A 7,506-nucleotide genomic window follows, 5' to 3' on the forward strand; every position below is an offset into this window, starting at 1 on the left:
TGTATATATATATATATATATATATATATATATATATATATATCCTTGCCAGATACTACTCCTGTGATAAAACACCATGACCAAAGAACCTGGGGAGGAAAGGGTTTATTTGGTTTGCATTTACATAACTGAAGGATGTCAGGACAGGAATTCAAACAAGGTAGGTACCTGGAGGCAGCAGCTGATGCAGAAGCCATGGAAGGCTGCTGCTTACTAGTGTGCTTCTGTCTGCTTTCTTATAGAACCCAGGACCACCAGCTCAGGGGTGGCACCACCCACAATGAGCTGGGCCCTTCCACATTAGTCACCAATTAAGAAAATGCCCTACATCTGGATCTTATGGAAGCATTTTCTCAATCGAGGTTTTCTCCTTTCAGATAAATACAGTTTGTGTCAATAGTTGTGACATAAAACTAGCTAGCACGCAAATGGTATTGATCTTTAGAATCAGATTAAGGGAGGTTCCTGGTGAATAGAAACCTACCAAACCTGATTCCTGAGGAATGCTGGATTTAAGCTGCTCTTTAAACAACAGCAATCCTTCCTTTTACCTGGTCAGAGTCCTGTTGAGGACACTGTCACCAGCACTGCCATTTGAGGTGACCTACTTTGTATATGAACATTCACTTTATTTATTTATTTTTAATAACTAGGTCAATGGTCTGTTGATTTTATTTATCTTCTCAAAGAACCAGCACTCAGATTCATTGACCATTTGTATTGTTTTCTTTGCCTCTATTTTAATAATTTCTGTTCTGGTGGTTTTTATTTCTTGACATTTACTGGGTAAGGGTTTGGTTTGTTCTTGTTGTTCTACATTCTTGAATTACATCACTAAGTCATTTATTCTCATTCTGAGCCATAAATCCCCCTCCAAGGACTCCTTTTAATGTGCTCCAGAGTTTTCGTGTTGTTCTTTCATTTTTATTTAGTTCCAATATTTTTTTCATGTTCTTTTCTTTGGACCATTCATCATTCAGTAATGAGTTTTTATTCTCAGTAATGAGTAATTAGTCTCAATGAGTTTATATGCATACCAGAAATTTGTTTGCTGTCAATGTTAAGTTTTGTTGTATTATGGTTATATAGGATACACATGTTTCAGCTTTTCAGAATGTGTTAAGATTTTCTTTTGTCCCAGGTTGTGGTCTACTATAGAGATGTTTCATGGGCTACTGACTGAGAGGAAAGCATACTTTTTGGTGTTCGGGTGGAATTTTCTGTGAATCCACTTGTCAAATCCATTTTATGTGTGAGATCATTTATTTCTGATGTTTCTCTACTTACTTTTTGCCCATATGATGTATCTATTGAAGAAAGGGAAATATTTAAATCACCAACTGCTAATGGGTTAATATTGATCTGTGTCTTTAATGATAACAGCATACTTTTATGAAATTCAGTACACCAGAGTTTGGTGTATATATATTTAAGATAGTAATATTGGTTAGCTGTTCCCTTAATTATAATGAAGTACCCCTCTCATTAGTTTCAGTTTAAAGTCTATGTTGTCAGATATTAGGATAGCATCTGTCTGTTTGCTACCTGATTCCATTTGATCAGTGTACTTCGCTTCACTTGTTAAGGCAGTGCCTGTCTGTAAAGCTGAGGTGTGTTCCTTGTAGACTACACAAAGATGGATTTCATTTCTTGATCTATTCAGCCAACCTGTGTCATTTGATTAGAGAATTAAGGGCATTGATATTTAAAGGTTTTGATGAAATGTGTGTTGATTGGGCTCATTCTATTGTTCATTTTTGGTATTGTTTGTGTTCTTGGTGTATTTTGTATTTCAATAATTGTAGCTGTGTTTGTTTTCTTTTAAAATCTCTTGGCCATGCCCATTCCTTTTGTCAGCAGAAATATTACCTCCTATATTTTCTTTTGGTTTGGTTTGTTGGATGTAAAGTGGTCAGGCTGTTCATATCATGAAAAATTTTTCTACCTTCTTCAACTATAGCAGATAGTTTTACTGGAAACATTAGTCCAAGACGACAATCATGGTCTTTTAAGAATGAGAATGTGTCGTTTCAGGCTTTTATGGCCTTCATAAAAATTTCATTTCCACTGAAAAATTAGCTACTACTATTCTGATGGGCTTCCCTTAACATGTGACTTGTGGGTTTTTTTCTCTTGCATCTTTCAATACTCTTTTTTGTTTGATATACATAGAGTTTTAAATATGGTATATCCTGGGGAGTTTCTTTTCCGGTTTTATTTGGTATCTGCATGGGTGTATGGGCAGATCTATGATCGAGCTGAAGATCCGGCCTACGCCATTAACCTGGGCTTTTTCTCCTTCATCTACTCCTTCAATTGAAGTTTGGTCTTTTAACGGTGAACCACATTTCCTGAATGTTCATTTCTGCTGTTTTCTTGGTTTGTTTCATTTTCTTTTCTCTTTTAATTTTCCCTGTGCTTTATCTTGTCTAGACTATATACTTGACTGTTGAGGTCGGATTTTCTATCTTTTGTTTGATTCATTTGACCTGTAAAGCTTCCCCTTCACTTTTCTGGTTGGACTATTGGAGTTTTCAATTTCATCTACAGTTTGCCTTGAGTTTTCTTCAACGTTTCTATTTATTGAATTCTATTTTGAAATCCTGGATTTTCCTGCACTTCAATCAGGCATGGATTCTCTTTGACTTCATTGAGCTATTCTTTTGTGCCTTCTTTGGACTCCTTGAATACTTTGCAAAAGTTTATGGTTATTATTATTTCAAATTCTGTGTCCTGGTTTCATATATGTAATTCTCAGTAGTAAACATTTCTACAAGACTGGTGGATTTATGGGGAGGGACTGCTGTCTTAATATTTCATTTTGTTTGTGTTTTTGATATGAGCTCTGGGCATGTAGACTTCTTTGGTGAGTTTTGTTTATAATATAGACACATCAGATAATATTCAAGCTTATTGGTTCTGAAAGTTGCATATGGCTTAAGAGGACTGAAGTCGGGTGGAGAAAAGCAGCTGGGCTGGCACACAAGACATGCATCCTGGTCCTTGCCTGGAGTATGAAGATAGATCTGGAGGTGGAGTCATGTGCGTGAAGGGGAGGGCGAGGCAGAATCGCGCTGCTAGACCTGGAAAAGAAGTGAATGACCTGACTGGGAAGAAGATTTGGATGTGGTTGTTTCTAGAGGAGCTTACAGGCTGGGGATGGGTAGAACAGGTCTTGATCAGAGCCTGGAAGATGGCAGAGGAAGAAGAATCAGCCAGTCTAGACTGGAACACAAGATGTAGGATTCTAGCTAGGTCTGGGAGCTTGGAAAGATTACACAGAGGGAAGGATCAGGTAGACTCTCAGAGCTAGATTCTGAGAAAGAATGTGTAAGATCTGTTTGGGCAGAAAGGTTAGAGTATCTGTACTGCCTTTATTACCATTTAGTATATGAGTATAAAACAATTTTCCTGTATATTTGCAAATTTATCATTTTTGGCATTTTGCATTTCCGGTTATCATGACTGAAATTATCATTTGTTTGCTGCCAAGAAGAACTACTTTGTTTACCTTTTCCCAAGGGTTGCTCTGTTGCTACTTCCTGTCATGAAACATAAGGAAAACAAAAACTTTAGAAATTGCTTCTTTATTCTGTCCACTACCCATTTAATATGTCAGCCACTAAAAGAAAAATATTTACTCTGTTAAGTTAGAGACATAAAAGAGATTAACTTCTATATTAAAGTAGAGTTAGTAACACTTGATAACAAATGAGAAAATAAGTTTAAGTCATGAGATGAGTTACTGAAATGGATTTACTTCAGACAAATTATTCACAGTTTTTTTTTTCAAAAACAAATATGGTATTGGACAAACCTCATAGTCCTCAGTTGAAACTTCATCTTCCTGGAATATGGACAGCTTATCTGTACAACATAGTCACAGAAACATTAAAGAGTACATTTGTTACAGTGAAGTTAAATATTCATACTTAAAGATATATGATGCATGTGTATATTACTGTATCTTAACACTACACTTTAACATTTGTATATTTTGATAAAACAAGACAAAATTTGATATGTTTGAAGCATTTGCAGAAAGACATTGTTACAGTAAGAACAAAACAAGAAAAGGTATTTAAAAGCAATGCTTATTTGAGAATATACACGTTTGTGCTTTTTTTTTTTATCATAGTGAGACTTGGACATAACAACTTTTCACAGAAATTTGCAAATTTATCATGATTGCTACTGTTATTCCCCCATTAGCGTAGATGAAGTCATTATTATTCATTTGCTTACTAGAAGAATTATCTTGGTTTCTTTTCCCTGCAGGCTGCTGTGTTTCTTCTCCCTGTCATGAAAAAGAAAGAAAAATAAACTTCAGAAATGATGTGTCTTCGTTCATTCACTCCATCACTCACTCACTGTGTCAGTCACTAAAGCAAACATATTTATATTCTGTCAAGTTTTAGACACAATCTCGTGAGGCACTTTTTCCAAGTTGAGTCAGTGACTCGTGATAACAAATGAGAAAACTTTTAGCTCATTATTTCTATCACTGAAGTGAATTTACTACAATTGCATAAGGAAGAGTCTATTCTTCGTGTGATGCTTAGGAAATGTGCTAAACATGATATCGTAATTTGAAAGACAGAGAAAGCAGACAGGGAGAGTGCACAGGGCCTTGGACATGAGGCACCATGAGCAGAAAGTGAACTACAGTACAGTAATGAGATGAATTGGTCAAAGATCAAGGCCAAATCCCCAGAGAACTCTCTCATTCTGCATAGAAGGTGCTCACTCCTCTTCATCGCACAGGCAACCCACACAATAAGAACTAAGATATTCCAGAAGAAACCATCATATACAAGTCTCATTTGCAACTGTGGAAAGTAGATGACCATAACATAGGGAGGAAGGGTAAGAAAGATATTTCAAAATGGTTGATGATAGGCCAGCAAAACATCTCAACTGATGTGATACAAAACTGTGTGATACACAAGCCTGCCTGATCTCAGCTCAATTCTCAGAATTTGTGTTGAATGGAGAGAGTAGACTCCCAAAGTTGTCTTTTGACATCCACAGGTATGCAATAGCATGTGTATGTTCATGCACATATATAGTGAGGAGGAGGAGGAGGAGGAGGAGGAGGAGGAGGAGGAGGAAGAGGAGAAAGAGGAGAAAGAGGAAATAAGGAGAAAGAGGAGAAGGAAGAGGAGGAGGATAGTAGGTTGTAAATATAGTCACCTTTGTGATATGAAACCTGACAGTCAGATAGAAAACCAAGAGTGAAATTGTGAGGATGGCTTGAGTCCAGCATCTCCACAGCTTCAGTTCATGATATTCACTTGACAGTACTTTTGATAAAGGGAGAAATGGGGTCAATGTAGAGTAATAGAGTCATGCAAATATAAGGTCATTCTATTTAGTTTCAGAGAGAGAAAACAAGTCATTCAGCAGTCCTAAAGACAGGCCTACACTAGGACATTAGGAGACATTAGATGGCATCATTCAGGGCATACATATGAGTTTAAGGGGCAAATATGTGTAAAAAATTATTCTGCCATGATTAATGTGTATGGATACAGAACCCTAAGAAGCTGAGAACAACAGAGGAGGCAAAATAAGAGGAAATAATGTCTTGGTGGTCAGCTTTTGTTTCATGCCTATAAAATGCAATTGTATTGACATATATAATTTCTGATATCCAGGATACAATATAAATATGCATACTAAATTTTGTGGAAACTATTTCAGTATAAAAAATATTCGCCAAGAAAAATCTGTTTCCAATATAACTATTGGATAACTGAGCTGACCGAAAGCTCACTCCAGATGTAACCATACCAAGCGTGGCTTGTGTGACTTGAGACTAGATAGCCCAAGGAACCAGAAGCCAGAGGTCAAACCAAATAATACTGGCCAAAAAAAATGAGGTAAAATAAGGACACAGTAGCGATATTTAGTGACTCCTAATGATTTTCTGCTATACTCAGAGATCTGTGGCTTGCTTCAGCTCTGGGGCACCTCCGGAGCCTCACCACCCTCTTCCTCAGCATTGTCAGCTGTCCACAGCGTCAGGTTGTCTCTCAGCAGCTGCATGATGAGAGTGCTGTCCTTGTAGGAATTCTCACTCAGGATGTGCAGATCGGCCATGGCCTCGTCGAAGGTGGTCTTGGCCAGTGAGATGGCTTCCTCGGGGCTGTTGGCTATCTCCTAGTGGAAGACGGAAAAGTTCAGGGCCAGGCCCAGGCCCAGGCGTATGGGATTGGTGGGCGGCATCTCCTTCTTGCTGATGTCCATGGCTTCATGGTAGGCTGACTGGGCAGAGTCGATGATGCGCTTCTTGTCATCACCAGTGACCACCTCGGCTAGGTAGCGGTAGTAGTCATCCTTCATCCTCAGGTAGAAGACGCGGCTCTCTGCCTCTCCAGCCCCTTTGATGAGGTGAGAGTCCAGAAGGCCTAGCACGGTGTCGCACACACCTCTGAGCTCGGTCTCTACCTTCTCCCGGTACTCTTTCACCTCGGGGCCCTTCTCTTCAGATCCCTCCTCGTTGCTCTTCTGCTCGATGCTGGACAGGACCCTCCAGGCAGCTCTCTGGCCGCCCACCACCTTCTTGTAGGCCACGGAGAGCAGGTTCCGCTCCTCGCAGGAGAGCTCCTCACCCTTCTCCACGGCACCGTTCATGAAAGCTGCCATGTCCTCATAGCGTTCGGCCTGTTCAGCCAGCTTGGCCTTCTGGATCAGACTGGCTCTCTCCATGACTCCGAGGATGGACAGACAGGCGGGTGAACTAGCTGCCTTGAGACTAACGCTGGATTCTCTGAGAAATTTCTAATTCCTTGTAATTCCACATAATGCATTTCTATGCTTGTGTTTCATTAAATTTGAATAAACAACTTGCTTCTGCTTACATGATTTATATTAACTCAAGTTGAATAATATACAACTTCACATTTTATTACTATTTTATTCATGTGGGTTTGAATTAAACGATGTTAGTGGCTTCCATCTTGTGTGTTCAATAAACATGAACAATCATATAATAATCATATAAATTTTGTTCCTTCCATGAAAGAAGCATGAGTTCTGCTGAATCTTATATGGGATGATTGATGAGTGGCAGCCCCACTCGGCTCCTGACCAGAAACATCTAACTCAACTGAGCAATGTCGGAGATTATGGTGGACTGACAAATCAGATGCTGGAAAACTACTTGTGGCAAGGGAACATTTGAGCTGTGAGTACTTGTCTGTGGAAGGTAAGGAGAGAAAAAAAAACAAATAAAATACAAAAACCCACCAAACAGAAGCAAAAGCTTTTATGCTTCAATTTGAATTGTATGTAATGATAGCGTCATGGAGCCTATGCAGTGTCCGCACCAAGTCCAGGCCACACGTCCTCCCAGAACATTAGAGACAGCATTGAGAACTGTTTGCCTTTAGTATGGGTCTATATAAATGTGCCAAAACCAATAGAGATGGAAAGATAGAATCCAAACTGTAATCTGAATGATACTGACAATGTAAAGCCATAAATTCTTAACCACTGGGCATG

At 38.9% G+C, this 7,506-nt stretch overlaps 1 pseudogene; it reads right to left on the reverse strand.

Annotated features, from left to right (window-relative positions):
- Nucleotides 1–5,958: 5,958 nt before the first annotated feature.
- On the reverse strand, nt 5,959–6,711 carry LOC114617455 (annotated as a pseudogene).
- Nucleotides 6,712–7,506: the final 795 nt, after the last annotated feature.

Source organism: Grammomys surdaster, unplaced genomic scaffold (genome assembly GCF_004785775.1).
Source record: "Grammomys surdaster isolate TR1022 unplaced genomic scaffold, NIH_TR_1.0 136, whole genome shotgun sequence".
Lineage (NCBI taxonomy): Eukaryota > Metazoa > Chordata > Mammalia > Rodentia > Muridae > Grammomys > Grammomys surdaster.